Source organism: Pezoporus flaviventris, unplaced genomic scaffold (assembly GCF_033815535.1).
Source record: "Pezoporus flaviventris isolate CSIRO_AGI_PZ_B2104156 unplaced genomic scaffold, CSIRO_AGI_Pfla_v1 ptg000037l, whole genome shotgun sequence".
In the NCBI taxonomy this organism is placed as follows: Eukaryota; Metazoa; Chordata; class Aves; order Psittaciformes; family Psittacidae; genus Pezoporus; species Pezoporus flaviventris.
Window position 1 is genome coordinate 18,937,902 of NW_026892585.1, and position 20,972 is coordinate 18,958,873.

The 20,972-nt window shown below is 39.6% G+C and overlaps 1 long non-coding RNA gene across 1 annotated transcript in view; it reads left to right on the forward strand.

The window, feature by feature from the left end:
• The first annotated feature begins 8,583 nt into the window (after positions 1-8,583).
• The window catches only part of LOC133275213 (uncharacterized), a 64,857-nt gene continuing 52,468 nt past the window's right edge, over positions 8,584-20,972 (forward strand). The window contains exons 1-2 of the long non-coding RNA XR_009745441.1: positions 8,584-8,634; positions 17,215-17,265. This is a non-coding gene — a long non-coding RNA (uncharacterized LOC133275213). The remainder of the gene's footprint in view (positions 8,635-17,214; positions 17,266-20,972) is intronic.

The following is a 20,972-nucleotide window of genomic DNA, read 5'->3' on the forward strand; positions in this document are numbered from 1 at the left end:
TTAATCTGACACTTAATGAAAAAAGTAACACTAAATGTGGCATGAGGGCAGCTTTTATGGACTTAAACTTTAATCAATTGTATGGGAGTCAGAGGTGTCGTTTTTGCTGATGGTGGTGAACAAAGGATGATGGCATTTGCTAAAGAGTTTCTTGTCTTCATTATTCTAGGTTGAATTATAGCTCCTAGGCAAACTGGGAAAAGCTGCCTGTGTTGATGGTAAAAAGAAGCTATGAGATTGACAAAAAATACATGCATGGTATTTTTTCTTGCAGCTGCTTGCTATTACTAAGTATATGCCTATTTTACAGGGTCCTGATTGGAGACCTACAACAGGTGCTGCATTTTGGCTTTACATTAACCTGGGGTTCAGACTCATATTTGATGCTGAATTCATTGCCTGTTCCCTGTGTCTACTTTTACTGTCAGTCTGATTTGAGACAGGAGAGAGGCAGAAGTTCCCCAGGCAATTCAGGTATAGATTTAGGGCTGTTTTGCCTTGAAGGCAATATGGAGGCAACTGTCTCAAGCTGCTTGGCTCTGCAAATGCAAACCCAAAGGCAGTATTGATCTACGACTCCTATTAGGTCTTCTCCTTGATTTTGCTCCAGAAGTAAATAGTCATCTCAAGGGCCAGTTGATCCACACAGGACTTTCCTTCTGTCCTTTATTAGTGACAATAGTGGGCATTTTTGTGCAGCATGTTATTTGTAGCCTGTGGTTCAAATGACAGACAAGAGTCTTTGGCTCTTGTCATTAGTCAGAGCTTCCCTGTCCTATATTTATGTACCCTGAGTGTAAAATCAGAATGGCATGACCTAAATTTATAAGAAAATGCTCATAATATGGTATAGAAACATAAATACACCACATGTAAGAATAAGTACTTGTGCCCGAGCCAGTCATGCTATTTGCTTATCATGTTCCATATTCAGAACTTGGTGGAATTCATTGCAGTTATTCACATTAGATCCAACATTGCTGTATAATGAGTGATGAAGTGGATGAATAAAATTGGAATAAAGATTTCAACAAGAAAAAGGGAATAGATTTTTTTTTTTTGGGGGGGGGTGTTGTGAAAAAAGAGATTAATTTTCAGTTACTTATTTTTATGTTGTAGATCACTGGCACAGCAATGTGGAGAAGCTTGTATGAAAACTGTCTACACAAGCCCAGCCAAACTCATTGCTAAAAGTTATTAATTCTTTTAGAAATTTTTAGAAAGAAAATTAAAATCTTGCTCAGACATATCCTTTCTGATGTTTTTGGAACATTCAGTACCACAGATATGGCCACGAACAAACTATGAGTTACATCATTTAGGACTATTCCCAAATCACAGGTTGGATTGGGCTCTAAATTACATTAATTCCTTCAGCAAGAATTCTAAGGCTTGGTCAGACCAGAAGGACATACATTAATAATAGTGATAAGCCCCTTTCTGCAGCAAGGTTGCAAATCTGGGTCCAATCTTACAAGGCCAATAATACTGTTGTGAATGAAGTTATTGTGCTGAATTTGGTCATGTAGCATGTCATTCTTGTTCTGTGCCATTCTTCCAGTAGACTCCAGCAGCTGCCAGGCAAGAAGAGGTCATGTCTGTAGCGAGTGAGATGCCAACCCTCCCTGACAGTGGTTTAGAGATTGTGATAAAAGAGAAGGAAAAAATACCCACTGAGCACATGGGTTAATGGCTACTATTTTAGTCCATTGGGGCCATTGCCAGCTGCCATTAAATCAAAGTAGCCCTCAGGCTCTACTTGGTTTCATGATGAATAATTTAGGTTTTCCTGATGCACAACCAGACTGCATTGGCTTTGTATGATAGATTCTATAGATCTCCACTGTGGGCACAGCAGCGTGAATATATGGTGGCACATGCTGGTTGCAATGGTCAACCTACTCTGTCCTCCAACAGCAACAAGCAATAATCTTTATGAAGCAGAGATTTTGCACATGCTTAAAGATGCCTTCTTTCTGATATGGATACTCTGCAGTTTTGTGGAACCACTTACTTATTGTTAGACAAAATCTTCTCTGGTATCCATGTATTTTAAGGAGTTAACGATGGGTCTGGATATTTTCTACTCACTGAAAAAGTAGTTCATATCTGAATAAATAACTGAAAATGGCTTCTCACTGTTCAGGAAGTACAATCAATTTGAAATTAGGATTATGGAAACATCTGTGAAAATTCAAGTGTCATCTCAATTTGGGCTCATTCAGATCCTGTATTTTTTCTACTTCCCAAGCAGTGCATTTAAAATCTAATCCTAATTAACACACATAGTTTAATTATAGCCAACAAAATATTCTCCTAAAATTGTGTGTGCTGGTTGGGGGGTCGTGTAGGGAGGGAGGAGGCGAGGGGGAAACTAAACAAATGTTCACTGATTGTAAAAATCCTTGTTTCGTTAATAATATAAATCTTTAAAGACTTTAAACATACGCTGAAGTTTGCCTCTCATGAATCAAAGTGGCATAAAAAGCACGTAGCAGGCGCAGCACTCCTACTCCCTCTTTCTCCTTGCTCATTTCTTGGCAATTTGAAACAAAGAAACTCTGCACTGGAATTTAAAACTTTCCTTTTTGAGTGGATTTCCCCATAATTTATCACATAAAATATACAGTGCTGCTACAGGTAAAAACAAACCACAGATGTTATGGACAGGCCTTGGGAAGATTCTGAAATTTAACTGAAGAACTAGAAAAGCTGAGGTGGTCTGCTGCTACAGATTTTGTTGTATGTCAGAAGAAGTCCTTGATACTACAGGATGATTTGGAAGTCTTCTGAGATTTTCAATACTTTTGACTTTAGCATAAGAGGTCTTGAGAAAAGCATTATAGGCTGATTCAGAATGCTTCTGGTATTGTGTGCAAAGTATCCCAGCTTAGGGATACTGTAGCCTCTTATGGACACCACTGGGTATCTCAGGACCCCTTTGCTCACTGGTTCTGGTCTGCTGAAGATCTGATTCCTACTCTGCAACTCTAGCACTTCTCCCTGGAATCAAACCTCTTGCCTGTGCCCCTGAGTGTTCCTGGAGTCCCAATTCCAGCTACCCTAGTTGCCCAGAGCAGCATTTCATGCCACCAGCACCACCACAGTCCCTCAAGGTTCTGTTCAGGATACTTACTTGATTTTTTTGTAGGGATTTTGGGAAGAAGTTTTTTGAATTATGTGGCAGGGAATCAAGAAGCATAGGCCCAATATTTTGTTGAAAACAACACGGTACCTGGTTCTGAACTTCCTCTAGGATATCCCATTCCTGCTTTGGTCTGCTTTTGTCTAAGGTTCTGTTAAGGTTTCAGGTCATGCAGAGTTCTCCATGTCAGATGAATCCTATAAGGATCTCCATATTTTGATGACAAATGCCCTCAAACTTTGATCAGAGGAACACCACTTCTCATGTATTTCTAGCCTCTTGCTGTTTTGTCGTTTGCACAGATCTTTCTACTGCATATTTTGAGTGAAAAGGTTTTCTTTCACAAGGTTGTTCTAGCAGTCTTGCAATAATAAAAGTTGATGGACCTAGATTTCTTCTTATTGATGACTTTCCAAGAGGTGTCAAGATCAGCATTTTTCCTGTCCTCGCAGTAAACTAAAATAGAATTGAACAGCCTTGGTTTGACAAGGTCAGATATGTTTTCACTTCATAAAATTAAAAGGCGATTAAAATAAAAAATGGACTTGGTAACATCTTTTGAATACAACCCATTCTATCAATCGTGACAATGGAAGCAAATAGTAACCAAAATGTTCCTCCTTTTTGGATCAGATTTATATCTGCTTTCAACAAGAAAAGATTAATTTTGGGGTCAGCTCTGGCTGATCTAAATTTTCAATTTTTTTTTTCTTTTAGAGTGGTTTAGAAGATTAAGAAGCATAATTTCTCTGCTCCAAAACTCAGCTTTATATCCCATCAGTAAGACTAAGAACATAATGTAGCCCAAATTTGGGCCAGAAAATTAAATTAAAATAGGAAGTGTTAGTTCAGAAATGGACCCTTTCCTCATCTGTTTCCCATATGTGCCTTTGTACTGTATCCACTGACTTGACTGAGTTTCCTACTGTGTTGCAAGCTCTGCGGAGGCAAAGTCCGCCACAGAAGACTGAGCTGAGATCTATTTCACCTCATGTCCCACATCCCATTGTCAGAGGGGTTCTAACAGCAGACACCTCACTGGCAGCGCTGATGGAAAAGACAGCAAGAAGTTTGATGTTCAGAACCCAAATGGATTTTAAAGTAGACAGTGACTAAAATCGCCACCTGATTTCTGAACTAAGCAAATGTGTTCCTGAAGTCACTTGGGCAGAACAAATACAGAGATTCACTTTTCAGATGTAGGCTTCAGTTTTAAAGAATTATTTGACTGTGTTTATATGAATAGCACTGTCTTAATTTTGGGATCAAGCACCGTAAGTTTTTATCTTAAGTGCATAGTTTATCATGCGTCCAAAGGGTAGGTAATACAGTAGTGGTGGTAGCTTGCTTTCCTTCTTCTGTTCCCGCAGAGAATTATAACAGACTCTCCCAGCAGTTTGTTAGCAAGACAACTTGGGATGGAACTTGCAGTACTATCTTCTGAATTCCCCTCTGTTGCTGAAAAAGCTTTTCCAGTCATTTCTGTAGGTGCTGTGTTGGTGGTACCTGGAAAGGCTCGGTCATTGAGGTCATCGGCTGAGGTGAGCAGCTCGAGAGAGGACGCCACCAACACCTGAGCTGGGGGAAGCTCAGCGTCCTGCCGCCACCGGGGGAGCCCTAAGTCATCGACGGGACTTGCTCGGGGGGTGGGCACAGCTCAGCTGACGCAAGCAGGGACTCACAGGGGGCGGAGCCAGGAGGAGCGGCGCCAGCCCTGACTGGTTAAGAGCCTGCCCCAGGGAGCGCGGCGAGCAAGGTGGGTCGAGGCAGTTTGCACGGCAGTGCGAGGGAGCTGGGGGGCCCTCGCCTTATGACCGGGGCCTGCTCTGGGAGCTCTACTCTGGCTGCCCCGGCGGTGGCCAGCGTAGGCACCCAGACAGAGCCGATGAGAGGGGAGGCTGCAGTGCAGAGCTCGGGGTGTAGAGAGTGCCTGCACTGGACTGGTGAGGGGAGTTCTGGTCAATGGCTCAATGTCCAGCTGGAGACCAGCAATGTGTGGTGCCCCTCAGGGACTGGTGTTGGGACCGGTCTTGTTTAACATCTTCATTGCTGACATGGACAGTGGGATTGAGTGCGCCCTCAGCAAGTTTGCCGATGACACCAAGCTGTGTGGTTCGGTTGATACGCTGGAGGGAAGGAATGCCATCCAGAGGGACCCTGACACGCTTGTGAGGTGGGCTGATGCCAACCTTATGAAGTTTAACCATGCCAAGTGCAAGGTCCTACACCTGGGTCAGAGCAATCCCAGGCACAGCTACGGGTTGGGCAGAGAAGAGATTCAGAGCAGCCCTGTGGAGAAGGACTTGGGGTTGACAGGACAATGGGTAACAGGTTAAAACTTAAATGGGAAGTTTAGATTGGATATAAGGAAGAAATTCTTTCCTGTTAGGGTGGTGAGGCACTGGAATGGGTTGCCCAGGGATGTTGTGAATGCACCATCGCTGGCGGTGTTCAAGGCCAGGTTGGACAGAGCCTTGGGTGACATGGTTTAGTGTGAGGTGTCCCTGCCCATGGCAGGGGAGTTGGAACTAGATGATCTTAAGGTCCTTTCCAACCCAAGCTATTCTATGATTAGTTTTTTGATAGCAAATACTGCAACTATGCCAGACATTATTGCATAGAGAAGGAATAAAACTTCTTGTAAATTGCAGCATTTATGCCTCATTCCCTCTGCATTTTGGGGATGGACTAGTACTCGAGGTGACTTAAAGTGCTTAGCAAGTGCTGAGAGAGATCAATCATCTGCTGTTTTGTCTGAATTAGGAATAGTCCTAGGTGGAAACCAGTCCCATGCCCTCTAGAAGATCAATATAAGTGGTGGCTACAACATACCTATGCAGAATAAGGTATGAGGGCAAATGATACTTGTAAATCTGAAATGTCTAACCTTAAAAAATGCCCGTCAGCTCAGAGGACAGCAGCCAGCTTATTTTGCAAGACCGGTGAGAGTACATGATATCTGTCTTCTGGTTTCTTTTTGCAGAGATTTCAAAAACTTCAGGAGTTTGGTCTTCATTTTTAAAGCTTTACACATGGGATCTAACCAACTTACTGGATGGGACCACTCTGTCCTCCCTAGTCAGAGCTGGTCTTCAGAAGAAAGAGATATCCTGAGAATTAAGGAAGGCTGCAATTTTCAGGCATCATGGTGATAGTCTCAGGAAAGGAAGAAGGATACAAAGGTAAGACTTACTTAATTGCCCATAACAAGGGGATGTGACAAAAGGACCTGGGACTACAAACATACCCTTAGCATTGCTACTCTATGATAAGAATAATTAAGGGGCCTGTGTAGCAACTATGGCTTCCTCAAAGGTATCTTAAGAACAGTGTTTTTTTCCACTACACACATCCCATAATAAGGTGATTCCTTATGGTGCTACATGAACTTGCTGCATCCTAAACTGACCCTTAGCATTTTGCCCTTGATATTACTGAGCTTTTCCCAGTTAGTAACTATTCAGGGAAAGTATAAAGTTGTAATTATTCTTAGGTCTCAACTGTAAATGCAGTATTATATCCTCCCCTCCCCAAGAATGACATGGGCTAAAAATTGAGCTTGAAATTTATTCTGTAGCAAAGTTGTGGAAAGCCAACAAGAAATAAAATAAATTGCAGTGACACAGTTAAAATCATGTAAGACATGTATTCAGAACTGCAAGTGCTTTTTAAACATACTAAAACATTAGTGGGTTAAATTTATCACCTTCCATTTTGATTTAAAAGATGTAGGAGAACATGTAGCTGAGGATTTTCTAAAAGAAGTAGTGATTTGAGCATGTTGGGGGTGGTGGTGGAATTGCTTGTAGTTTTATTCATTTAGGCATATCTTATCACTCCTCCTTTTCTTCCTTCTTGGAGGGCAATGAGAGAACCCAGATGCCAAGCTGTGGAACATGTTCTTCTGACACTAGCATCTGGCTCCTTGGCAGAATCCTCCAACTGTCATGCTGACAGCTTTCCTGTTGTGTCCTCGTATATTTTTATATAAGAAAATTGCAGATGGGTTCTCTTCTCAAACTAATACGCTATTCTGTTGACCCTTATCATGCAGAAATGTGTTGGTTTTATCTGTTTGTGAATGAGACCTTGGCCAAATATACTTCAAAAAGGATACTTCTCTGTTCATCTCTGAATTTGTCTGCAAGCTGTCTGGGAAGATGCCAGAATCCTATTACACACCCTTTTTGTGCCTTTAAGCAGTAAGTCCTTCATTCTCTGCTGTACAAATAGATTGCACTTTTTGCAGCAAGCACACTTGTAAAATACAAGCATATTTATTTAATAGTTTCAGTTAAAAAAAAAAAATCTCCCTTGAAATGGGGGGAAATGTGGTTTGGTTTGCTTCAGTTTTTTTTTTTTTTTTTTTTACTGGAGGTTTTTGTTTGTTTGTTTTTCATTTGACATTACCTAGTATGCCGCTGCCTTGAAGGGGTATTTTCCCCCCCAGAGTTTTGCCAGAGACCTCCAATCCAGAAAGCTTTACAGTGTTACAGAAGCAGCACAGTGACTTCATTAGAAAAATAATAATAATTAAAAAAAAAAAAAATCCACAAAGATTTCTTTTAACGTCCTCAAAAACCTCCTGGCATTTTCTAAATGGAATTTTCGTAGTCCTACATCACATTTAGGCACTTGCCTAATTTATGTGGATCATCATGAGTAGTCCCAGTGACTTCCCAGTGAAGCACAATTGTGCTTCAATTTAAGGCTGTGCTCAGAGAGAGGCTGATGGGTTCTTCACTTCAGGCTTGACAAAGCCCATATTATCAAGATAATAGAGAATACTGAAAGTTCCCATGTTACTTCCTCTCTCTTTCCTCCCCTGTATAGGACTCCTCCTATGGATGTTATGTACTTGTCTCTTCTAAAAAAATCCAAAGACACAATTTCCCCTCAAAATCTCAGGTCTCCTTTAAATATATAACTTCACCAGCATGAATAACATCAAACACAGATAAGAAAATATCACAAACACACAAACAAAAAATTATCTGGGACCCTGCTCAATGGAGACTCCAGCCCTATGGGTGCTGTCAATGGTAGCTCTTAAAAGTTGGCACCCACTGAGAATATTTAGCCATGATTCATGAGCCCACTCAGACTCTGACCTTCTACCCTGCCTCAACCATCCCCTCAGCTGAAATAGCATGAAACCTGATCCAAATGATACCCTGATGATGATATGAAAGATTGCCAGCTCTGATGAAGCCAGGTGGATTCTACTGAGCATGCTCTCTGTGTCCACACCAGGGGAATATCCTTGGAGCTTGAGTGCTGTAAGCTTCTCCTAATTTATTCTCCTAGCAACAGATATTAAGACTTGATTGACACTGGTTTCTTTTTCGATGCTTTTGCAATAAATAAAGCCATAATGAATAATTTCATTGTTCTCCCAACATGGTTGTTCTGGTTGTATAGCTATTAAAAAAAAAACAAAAACCAACCAACCAAACCCCAACCTTGAGTCAGCATTAAAGGAAGAAGAGGTAAGTTTCTACAGGTTTCTCATTCGTATTATCACAAAAAAGAATCTTTATAAATTTCCAGCAAATGTGAGCACACAGAAGGAAACAGGTACGGGCATGACTATTATGTTAACTGATACATAGTTGCATATCATTTTTTCATCTCAAATTTGTCATACATAAAATAAATGACATTAGAACTATTCAGGAAAGATCATAAATATTAAGAATGAATTTCTGCATTAAGCGTTAACTTTGATAGGGCTGGGATTTCACTGTAGTTTCCAGCCATATAGTGCAAGTTATTTCCTGCTGTTTTCTTGTTTCTGTTTCAAACATTCTGATTCACCATTGGGTTAATCATCTACTAAATACTGTCTCCAGGTGGTTTGGGTTTGCTGTTGTTATCTCCATGGCCCCAAGGGAGTATACCTTCCAAAGAACTGAGGGGAGCCCAAGCACTGATATTATGCAAGCAATAGAGACAGAAGCAAAATACATCAGCAACAGTATCAACATGCTTTCATTTATACCATGTTCTGATTTGAACATACGTGCTTTTTGAAGCACTTCGCATTCACCCTGAAGTCTCAAGTCATTCCACATTGCGTAAGCAGGTAAAAATGATATTTGTTAAAGAGGTACAGAGAATCAAGAGAAATATGTACTGTGAAATAATGGGTGGAGTACAATTAAGAGAAGCTTAGTAGGTTAAAGTTTATATTTCATATTTAGATGATTACTGTTGTGCTCGTATTTACTGTATTTATTGTTGTGTTCATATTTTGGTGATTACTGTTGTGATATGAATGCCTTTATCCCATGTTCATATCAATTTGAATAAGAATTATCACACTTATGATGCTTTTAGGTATAGGGTTTGTTTCTTACTGCAGCCATGGATCCCATAGGCAACCAATTTACCTTATTGTCTTTCTGTAAAATAGTGGTAGTGCTTTCGTCTGTTACAGAGGAATTCAAAAAGTAGATTTATCAGTGGTTGTGTGATGCTTAACTACTGCAATAATAAAGGACATATCAAAGCTTGGGATTTTAGAAAGGCAAGTTAGGGATACATAGGAATGCCAGTTAATAGGATGAGGACTTGGATTCAATAAATTGAGAATTCATACACTGAGGATCATTACCAGACATGGAATTATTGTAATTCAAAGAGGCAATAATGTTGTTAAGTGGAAAATCTAGAGGGAAAAGTGTAGAATTCTTGGGAAGAGCAAAGAGTTTATTGTTTGTAAACTCTTTAAAATGTTTGTTCATCTTCAAAATATCAGCATCTATAGAAAACAAATTAAATTGTTCTCAAGTCTTTCTGGATTAGTGAAGAAAACAAATGTCTGAAGCTGTTAATCATATAAACAAAAACTGGGAGGAACTGGTTCTTCTATACGCTGATGGTGAGGTGTCAAGAAAAGAGATAAGGCTAACCATGGACCTGATCAAGTGTATAAATACCACCTTTCAGTAAAGGTGGTAATTAAGGAGAATAATGTCAGATCACTTATCCATTCCTATCCCTCACAAATATTCTTTCTTTCCAAATTCAGTCACAGGTTCAAGCTGTTGCCCTGCCTAGATACTTGTCATCTGATGGTTTCTCTAAGGCCATGCAGATCAGGAGGTGTTCCATCATTTGAATTTTTCATGTTTGTAAGTCTCTGAATTGTAATAGACCCAGTTCTGGAGATTAAATTTTTTTCTTGCCTTCTTAAGTGATGATTCTGTGGTTTCCAAATTTCCCAATCCCTGTCTGCAAGAGCAGCATGAAATGTAGTGACATGAATTTTTTTTTTTTATTACTCTATTGAATACTACAAACTCAATGATACATTCAAAAAGCCTTCTGAAGTTGAAGAGTTTCCAGAGCCGCATGGCTGTTTTGAACGGTTTCAATCTACAACAACAAAAGGTATCTAAAGAAAATGAGGATAAAGCAATAGAAATTATATCCAAGCAAAAGAAAAAATTAACTTTCTATACTTCAGAATCAGAGAATTTGGACGGCATCCAGTCTTTATACTGACTACAACCCTAGTATCAAGAGTTTTTTTAATGTGTGTTTACAATGCAAAGATTGAGAACAGCCAGTATAGTATCTATACCTAAAAAATGAAGCAAAACGGTGATCCAGGAAACTACAGACTTCAAACGGAATTTCAGCAGTATGCAGGTTTAGAACACATTTTAAAGAAAAGAACATGAAGAGAAATCGAATACAGGTTGATTACAACATTGATTTCACAACGGTAGATCATCTTAGATAAACCCAGTATTTTTTTAAATTAGGTAATAGATTTTTTAGATGATGACAATGGATTGTACTTTATTTTTGAAGTTAGTAATTATTTTTACAAGAGAACTGTGACAAGAGCAAGAAGCTGCTCAAAGGAGAGACTATCACAAATATTTTCATGGTTGGTCTCAGGAACAATCACCATTTAACATATTGGTTAGTGATATAGGAGATAGATACAGGAGTAAGAAGTGCATATTTATTTGGGAGTTGTACAGAAAACATAAAATGGGAAAGCATCACCTTAACAAAGGATTGGATCATCCTTTGTTAAAAGGGAAACCAGATGATTTTGCTAATGCAAGTGATGAGATGAAATTTAATAGCACAGATTGCAAAAGCAATGGTTTATGGATGAGTAACTAGATTTTTTTTTCTTGAATATAATATGTATTTATCAGTTGAAGGTAGTGGAAATATGGACATAATAGTTTTCCTGCATGATTATCAGTTGCCATGTAGAGCAACTTTTAAATTCTATGGTAATTGTAAAATCTAGTATAATTGTAAGATGTGCTATCCATGTTTTTTTCATTGTTAAAAGCAGTGACAAGGCCTTATTTATTTTATACAAAGTTCTGGTCACTTATATTCATGAAAGATAACCTTAAAACGGAAGAGAAAGACTACTGGTATGCTTATAGGAATGGAAAATTAATCTCCTAAGAGAGATTAAATGAGATAGTTTGTTAAGCCTAAACAAACAAAGGTTGAGAGGGGACAGGAAGATTCCTCAGAAATATATTCAGGATTGTTAAAGACAAAGAACAGCTGTTTAACTGAAAAGGTAATAGTGCATAAGAGCAGTGGTTCTAAAATTATGAATAGAATGGATTTTAGCAGAAGGTTTCTCATTACTCTTGGAGTTATATTTTTTGCACATAATAGCAATGGAAAAAGCTAAAATTGCTTGAATATAATAATTCATAGAAGAGTTTCTATGATTAAAACTCGTGAATTTCTGGAACAGGGAAACTGCAATACAAGTGTTTGGATATCCAGCATGGCGGTGTAACTGAAGGAGACTGACATAAGACTGAAATGCAGTTTGTGTGCAACCTCCTCATATTGCAGACATACTGTGTTTCAAAGTTTCAACTGGTTCCTCAAAGGGACCAGCAAGGAACTTGCTTCCTCCATTCTTAGGCAGAGCTTGTCCACTCTCGCTCCCTCCCAGTACAGTCAGATTGGCAGGAATATGTAGCCTTTCTTTTGCCTTTCTCTGAAGGGCTGCGTATGATTTGCTTGCTAGGATCACCAGGGTGATTTACTATACCTCAGCAATCTGCTGTTCTCCTGTCCTCCTCTTGCAGGACTTCACACCTCCGTAAACTCGTGTTTGATTACAAGTTTGTTAGAGCGTGCAAGGAAGCTTTTGGTGGCTTACAGAGCTTGGTGGCATGTGACGCAGATTATGTGAAGTAAAGCCTTGACGTGTGGTTGTGTCTGACAGTACTGGGATTCTACAAACTGGCGCTGCTTCAGGTTTCATGTGCCTGCAAATGTGTTAGCTCTGTGATGCTGCAGTTGGGCTGGTACCTGCTGTGTTGAAGTTTTCTTCAGAAATTTATATCAACTTATCAACAACATGCAGTTGCTTCTCTGGAGAAATTGAAAACAGCTACAGTAATAAAGGACATGCACTTCAGCTCTTTTATTTTTTTTTTTTTTCCCTTCTTTTGGTAGCAAAAATCGAAACTAAACTGATCGGGTTTTCACACATATTGGAAAAACCACTAAAGATATCTGAATATTTTTCATAGTATTTTTTTTTTTTTTTGTCTCTGGTTTCCAACATAATTTTTACCTGAAGACAGTTAGACTTTCACAACTCAGAACTGTGCATTCTCAGTGTGAATCATTTGTAAATTAGTGGTTTTACAAAGGATCTGAGAAAAGCCTAAGTTTCAAACTGAATTTTGGCTTCTCGCAGACTCAAAAGGAGATTGATGAACTATGAGAAAAAAATCTGCCACAGAGATTCACTCATCCACATGTAGACTGAAACCAGTAGCTTTTTTGCGTATCAATGGTATAAACTCATGATCTGCCTGGTCATATGTAGCAGAAATGCTTGAAATCTCTTATTCAAATTCTAAAATGACATGACATTAACAAATATGGAGATTTTTAGACAGACTGAAGCTCCATCTGGTTGCAACAATATGGAATTAATTGTTCATACCTATAAGAATATGTTGGAGACATAAGTCATTTCTAGTCCCTTGTCACTATCGCCCTGTGTCCTAAATGCTGTATCCATGTCTTACAAGGCTTTGCCTGAAAAAGTCCTATTGGATACTTGAAACTCTTACTGGCTTCAATAGTTCTCTTGAATGTTCCAGTGTAGCTGTCTTCAAGTCTTGCACAATATGAACATTTTACTGAAGATTTTTTTTAAATGTTGTTTTTTTTATATATATATATATAACACACACTAGATGCAGATAAAATACTTTAAAACCCTAGAAACCCCTTTTATATGACAAATTAACCTATATCAAGGTTAATAGCACTGTGTTTTGCTTATGTATGTGTGTGTGTATGTCCAGCTGTTGGCATGACTAGAGATAGGTTAACAAATCATAAATCTTGTAAGTAAGAAATCAGTAACAAGTCAAATTTTCATGCAAGAAGAGGCTAATGAAAGCAGCTGGGTTTGGAAGTAAAAATAGGTTTTTTTTTTCCCAGAAAAACTTCGAAGATACACTACATTTGACCACCTTAGATCAATAACCCCACACCCTTTCCAAAACTTCCCAAGTTTAATTGCTGAGGGCATATCCTATAATATGTTACCAGGGTAAGTCTCCTCCCAACAGCTCTTCTGGCTGTGTCCCCTCTCAACTTCTTCTGCATCCCCAGCCTACTCGCTGGTGGGGTGGTGTGAGAGGCAGAAAAGGCCTTGGCTCTGTGCAAGCATTGCTCAGCAGTAACAGAAACATCCCTGTGTTACCAACACTGTTGTCAGCACAAATCCAAAATATAGCCCTGTACTAGGTACTATGAAGAAAATTAACTCTATCCCAGCCAAAACCATTGTCCATCCCTTATTCCTTACGATTTATGTAATCCTCAGGTCCAATACAATCTCATTAACCACCAACCGTCCTTCCCATCCTCTAGTATAATACACAGATATCATTTCTCTAGTCTATAGAACGTTGTAAAATGTCTGTAAAATGGCCAGAAGATATCCACTGAGTTAATATAGTTCATTACTTTGGGATCTATCTGTTATGGTGGTCACTCAGGACAAGAGAGATGGTGTGTTATGTGGAGTTACTGGGCATTAAATTCAGCTCCAGTGGGGTCACTGCTGCACTTGCATTGCTGCTTGTAAAGCTTGTCCTCCATTGGTTCAGGTGATTCCTGCTATAGTACTTCCTATAACATGCAACTCAAATCATGGGCTACAATGATCTAAAGATATTTCCATTACAATGTTCTCCCCACCCCAGGTCCCATTGGGGTTGCAATGAACCCTTTCCTTTCCCCTGCTCTGGCTTGGGCTTATGCACAGACTGCAGTCCCTTAGGGGAGTACCTGCTCCAAGTGGAGCCTTATCTATGTGCCACAGTCTCTTCAGGGGTATACCTGCTGTGGTGAATTTATCCACAGCCACAACAATTTTGAGGTGCACCTTTTCCAGTGTGGCCTTGTCCATGGGCAACAGAGCCTTTAGAGGTATACCTGCTACAGCGTGGCCTTTCACACAGCCACAGTCCCTTCAGGAGTGACCCTGCTCTAACATGACCTTACACCTAGCTGCAGTTCCTCCAGGGGTGTACCTGCTCTGTTGTTGGCTTATTCTTGGCCACATGTTTTGGGGTGCTCCAGTGTGACCTCATGCATGCTTCGAGGTGTACCTTCTCCTTGGGCCACAATCCCTTCAGAGGTGCACCTGCACAGACATAACCACAGCCACCAGTGCTTTGAGATATATATGGTGTGCCATGAGTTTATCTACAGACACAGATGCTTCAGGGTGTCCTGCTCCCACATGGGCTCAGCCACAGGTAACAGTCCCTTCAACTCAAGTTCACACTGGAGTTCCAGCCTATCCAGTAGAGCACAGAAACAGGTGGTGCATAGCCACTGCTGTTACCAAAATGTTCCCAGGCACAGCAGAGTAAGATGTTAACCAGTACAGCACTACAGCAAGAAGAAAAAGCAAAAAGCAGCCGCTAACAAGCACTAGACTCTAATATGCATTAAAACAAGCAAGCCCCATGGCAAGCACTGGAGTCTGGCAATTAATAGCTAAACAGCAATAACAGCTATAAATTCGATCTAGCACAATATACAGTTATATATTTTAAGTACTAATTTTGAATAATGAAGTAGTAGTTAGATCTAAAGAACTCCACTCTGTTTGCTGGGGTTTGAAGTAGGGCAGATTGCAGGGGCTTGTTTGTGGATGCAATTGAGAATAACTTGTCGGAGCAATCCCAGGCACAGCTACAGGTTGGGCAGAGAAGAGATTCAGAGCAGCTCCATGGAGAAGGACTTGGGGGCGTTGGTCAATGAGAAAATGAACATGAGCCGGCTTCGGTGTGTACTTGCAGCCCAGAAAGCCAACCCTTTCCTGGGCTGCATCAAAAGAAGCATGACCAGCGGGTCAAAGCAGGTCCTGCTCCTCTACTCTGCTCTCGTGAGACCTCACTTGGAGTACTGTGTGCAGTTCTGGTGTCCTCAACATAAAAAGGACATGGAACTGTTGGAAGAAGTCCAGAGGAGGGCCACAAGGTTGATCAGGGAACTGGAGCACCTCCCGTATGAAGATAGGCTGAGGAAGTTGGGGCTGTTCAGCCTGGAGAAGAGAAGGCTGCGTGGAGACCTCATAGCAGCCTTCCAGGATCTGAAGGGGGCCTATAGGGATGCTGGGGAGGGACTCTTCATTAGGGACTGTAGTGACAGGACAAGGGGTAAAGGGTTCAAACTTAAACAGAGGAAGTTTAGATTGGATATAAGGAGGAAATTCTTTCCTGTTAGGGTGGTGAGGCACTGGAATAGGTTGCCAAGGGAGGCTGTGAATGCTCCATCCCTGGCAGTGTTCAAGACCAGGTTGGACGAAGCCTTGTGTGATACAGTTTAGTGTGAGGTGTCCCTGCCCATGGCAGGGGGGTTGGAACTTGATGATCCTAAGGTCCTTTCCAACCCTAACCATTGTATGATTTTATGAGTCTGTGATTTACCCGCAATTCTCTGTTTCTGTAGAATTCTTCTTACCCAGAACAGTGACAGAATAGCAATAACCACAATAATGCAAAAGCTGAGGCAGAACGAATAAACAGCTGGGGGATGGCAAAGGGCATTGAGGAAAGCAGAGCTGTGGAGTGTTAAACCTAATGGTAAAGTGGCCACACTTGCTGTTCACAACTGAGAGCATGCTGTAGAGAAAAGTCCTCTTGAGTGTGGCATAGCTCTACTTAACAGAAAGGATTTAGGGACTCAGTAGACACTTCTGTTCTATCACGTTCATTTAGATTTAAGTTCACATTTAAGTTAAATTTTCCTGGCTGCTCATAGGTAGACTTTGGCTCACCCTCTAGACTACTTCTGCACTGTGGAAAGTCAGCTGTGGTGTAGGACTGCCTTTGGTCTGAACCCTGCCCGTGAAATTTGTTTGACTGGTGGTAGGTCAGGCTTGAGATTGCTTACCCATCAGTTGACTAAATTGACATGTGAACTCAGATACTTGAAGCCTGTGCTCAGAGGAGGGTACATAAGCTGACAGACTCATGGGATCCAAAAACTGAGTGTATACACCGCAGACTGGCATTCCTCCAAGGCAGGGAGTTGGCTAGGTTTTGATATTCAAGTGATAATAGCTGAATCACTGTATCAAACAACCAATTTTTACAGAAGGGTTTGGCAGAAAAAAGTTGTTGCTGTTAATCTATAAGCTGGCTGCTGAAGTTTTAGAGGCTGTTGTGGAAGGGCAGAGAAAGCATGAATCACACAGGAAGAAAAATCAGAGGATAGGTTTATGATCATGAAGAGGTCTGAGTGGGTCTGCTTAGAAAATGAGAACTTGGATAATGTGGTTGCATTTTGTGAGACTTCTATTTGGCTTGAGGTCCCACTATATGCCATGGAGTAATAAAGGCGATTTTATTGCTTGACCTGATTTAACAACAAGGTTGCTGTCCAAAGGGCAGTGTGCTGCCCTCCCTGCACACATGCTCCCCCTACTTCACTTTCTTCAACTGTAGCAATAGTGCAACTCCTGAGTGAGTCACATCAATAAACTAACTGTATTTTTTTATGTGTTAATTTTCTGTCAGATCAGTGAACTGAACTGAATCAGCCCTGAATACAAGTGAAACATCAGTAAGGTATGTTTTGGCAAGGGGGAGGAGGGAGGCTGCAACGCACATTTAAATTTAAGTGCTCAGGTGAAACTACATCCTTGGATCCATGGAACTAACATGACAACGTCAGAAGCTGGTTTAAAAACATACAGCTTTACTGTTTTTAATAGGTGTACTGTAGTTTGCATCTGTTGATCTAGTTTGGTTTAGAGGTGTAAATTCACAAGCTGGTGTGCAACTAGTTTCTCTTCCTGTTTTTTTCCTGTTTTTCAGCAGAAAGTCCTGATTCATCTACTCCTTAGGAAAATCTTTTTGAAAAAAGGAAAACAAAAAGAAAGTCTACTATAAATCCATAAAAAGCAGCTTGAAGTCAAGCAAGAGAATGTCTCTCTAGATAACTTTATGGGGTTATTTTGAAATTGTCTCCAGCCAGAGACATGTCTAAGATTCTGGACTTTGCATGCCTGAGTGTTAACCCATCTACATTTGTGTACATGCACTTATGCTGCAAAAAATATTGTATATTAGCAGCCCAGTAATTGTTTCATTAGTTTTTTATTTAGCAGAAAAGAAAATGAAGGGAAAAGTCTGTGATAGGAAGCAAGAAAGGTGTAATTGCAAAATGCTTAGGAAGCTACAGGCAATAATTTTCTATTTTTTTATTTTTCAATAATAAAAGCCACTGATGATATCTAGTCTTGTTGTTGAGGACTCTCCTGTCACAAGACCTTACAGTTTGTCACAAGACCTTACAGTTTGTCACAAAACCTTACAGTTTGTGACTACTGAAGTAAAATGCAGAGATAGGTAGAAATTCCTATGAGGTCTCCCTTCTGGGTCAACAGAAGGGGTGTCTCCAACCTTGGCATGTTCAGTAGAACGTAGGGTTCAGGGATGTTAATCACTTCTACTTTTATCAGACAGCTTTATTAAGATCAATGTTTTTTGTTACCAAATTAGAAGGGACCTAGAGCAAACTTCTGAGCAGTTATTAATACAAGTCCACATTTGCTGGAAGTACTGGGCACCTTTACATGCACTGCAGTAGCTGGGACTTACACAATATCTATATCATTTTTCACAGCTTTGTCATTAGCTGGTAATGATTTGATTATTTTGCAGATGAATCACAGTATAAATCTCTTTCACAAACACTACCTCCAAGTATTAATCAAAACCATTAAGGCAAAGCAGTCAGTGCAAATTAAAAAATTTGCATGTCTAAATTAAAAATTACAGTAATACATCATAAATAAATTTTTAAATTCTCTATGGTCTGTATGAGCATCCCCTTTTTGTGCCTGTAATGAGCCCATGAATACAGCTCCTTTTTTCCCCCAATCTTTTTAATCAGACTGTAATCAAATTTTATAGGTAGAATTCAGGTCTTTCACTTTGAAGCCCACATTGGACCTTATTTGAGAAAGAAATTATTTTTCTCTCCTCATGCTTCTGAAACCCAGCAAGAGTGAAAGACATAGACTCAAAGACAAGAGTGAAAGACAGGAGTTCAAACCCATCACGTATAATTTGCAATGTCTTTGGCTATAGCAAAGTAAATATTTGCGAAGAGTGATATATCTTATGCAAATAACTTTGAACTATGAAGAAAATGACTGAATTGTGTTTTAGGAACTATTTCATTTTAGAATTATCAACACCTTTCCAGCGTGGGAAAGATTAGAGAAACCCTCATTATTATAAGCCACTACAGAGATTTAGAACACACTCTTCTTCACTATAAATAAATTAAAAAACGTTAAAGAACAGCTCAGCAACCTTGCATTTTTCAGCTAATTACTGCCCTTCACTTGGAAAGCAGTATTCAAGGTACAGAAGTTTGCTGACCTGTTGCTGCCATTCCATTTACGAGTTGATTAAATCGGCCTGTAATAAAAATATCCTTTGTCTCCTTTCTCTAACCTCTGGCAAAGGACATATTGTGAAGAAAATTCTTTCAAAGCAGCAAATACAGATTTCAAAGTGTTTGCCAGTTGACACTTAAGACTAATGACCTCCCCTGCAACAAGTTTGCTGTGACCAGTTCCAGTATCAGCTGTTGTTTTGACTGTGATCTTTGGCTTCACTGTCTCACAGCAGTCTGATGACTGAACAACCAGCTCTAAAAAGGGACCTTTGTACTAACTCTGGAATGACACCGAGGAAGAACCCTAAGATCCAAACCTTCCACCTGCAGTAGTTTCCTTTCAAGGTCACTGGCTTTTCTCTTGGTAAAAAATTGCACATAAAAGATTAATCTTAGCAAAAAAAAAAAAAAGCAAAAACACCCCAAAACAAACCACTAAAGAGCAAACAAACAAAATTAATTAAAAGCAAAGTAATAAAAAGTTTCACTTGAATCTGACTAGATTTGCACATGAACTGTCAAAACATATAATGAAAAAAAAAACCCAAACCTTGCATGTCTTAGGTTCCCCTGCCAATGATTGCCCATGTGAAGAGTCATGGGCTCAGCTGATTACTCAATTGCTTGCTCTGCTGTTTGGGTTGCTGAGGACATAAAGACCTTTACGATAATTGCTACCTTACCTTTCAGAGGTAACAGCACACATACCTAAGAATGTAATTCAAGACAAGTCTGAATATCTGCTCTAGCCAGTTTCTGCGTGATTGCTTTAAGTGGTTCATTTGTCATTTCTTTTGTTGCATTCCACTGTATATACATAAGTAGTTCAACATTACATTTTCAAAATAAAAGGGAACCCTGAAAGTCTGCAGACAGAATTGCATTTCAGGAGGTTTTGTTTCATGGATGATTTGATTTAGCCTTCCCGTTCACAGACAGATAAGGCAATTTTTGTCAACTTTTATTTAGATTCAGGAACTGAAAATCAAGTTCCAATATTTTGGACTAGAGCTTTTAGATTGGGTGATATTGTGTCACTTCACTATTAGATGATAGCTAATGGTTTGTAATTTGGCAACTCTATAATGCTTTTTATTTATACATTCAAAATGGCTTCCAAAGCATTAAATTTCAAACAATGTTGTCCAAGTATAATAATCAGAATTTACCTGTTTTACACAGGAAATTCAGACTTGCAAATGGTGGACAACTTGTGTCTCAGCATATGAGGTTCATTAGAAGATCTGGGCTTAGGATCTGGTGGTGGTTGTTGGTAATTTGGACAAAACAAGCAATTTACCAAACAATGCCATGAATCCATTAGGCATGAGTGAAATCATTTTCAAGTTTACAACTCGTTAACATTATTGAGAAAAAATGAGAGAAACTGGCTTTAATTTTTAAAATTGCAGTGAATCTATCACTTCAATTAAATTCAGTCAGGACCATTCAAGTTTCTATAGGTGGAGGATCTACAGCTGAAATGTCACTAGCAACTTAGCTTTTATTTTAGATTTCTTTGGACTGATTTGGGATCGTATCAAAAAAACCTTAGAGCTTAGAAAATGTCACTTCCAAGATTAGTTTGTTTCTTTGAGACTCAAAGAAAAGAAAGTTTACAACTCTTCCATTGTTCCATTGTGAGAGGGAACAGGATTTTTACTGGGGAGTTATACAAACCAATATATCTTTTGCCCCTGCAAAACCCATGAAAGTAAGTAATACCACAGCAGCTTTGACCTCACATTCCCACACCAAGATCAAAAGAGGAAGGAGCTTGCTTTGCAGCTGATCTAACATTCAAAATTTTACCAACACCAAGGATTATCTGACATTTCCTTCTTATAAGTGTATTTAGGCAGAT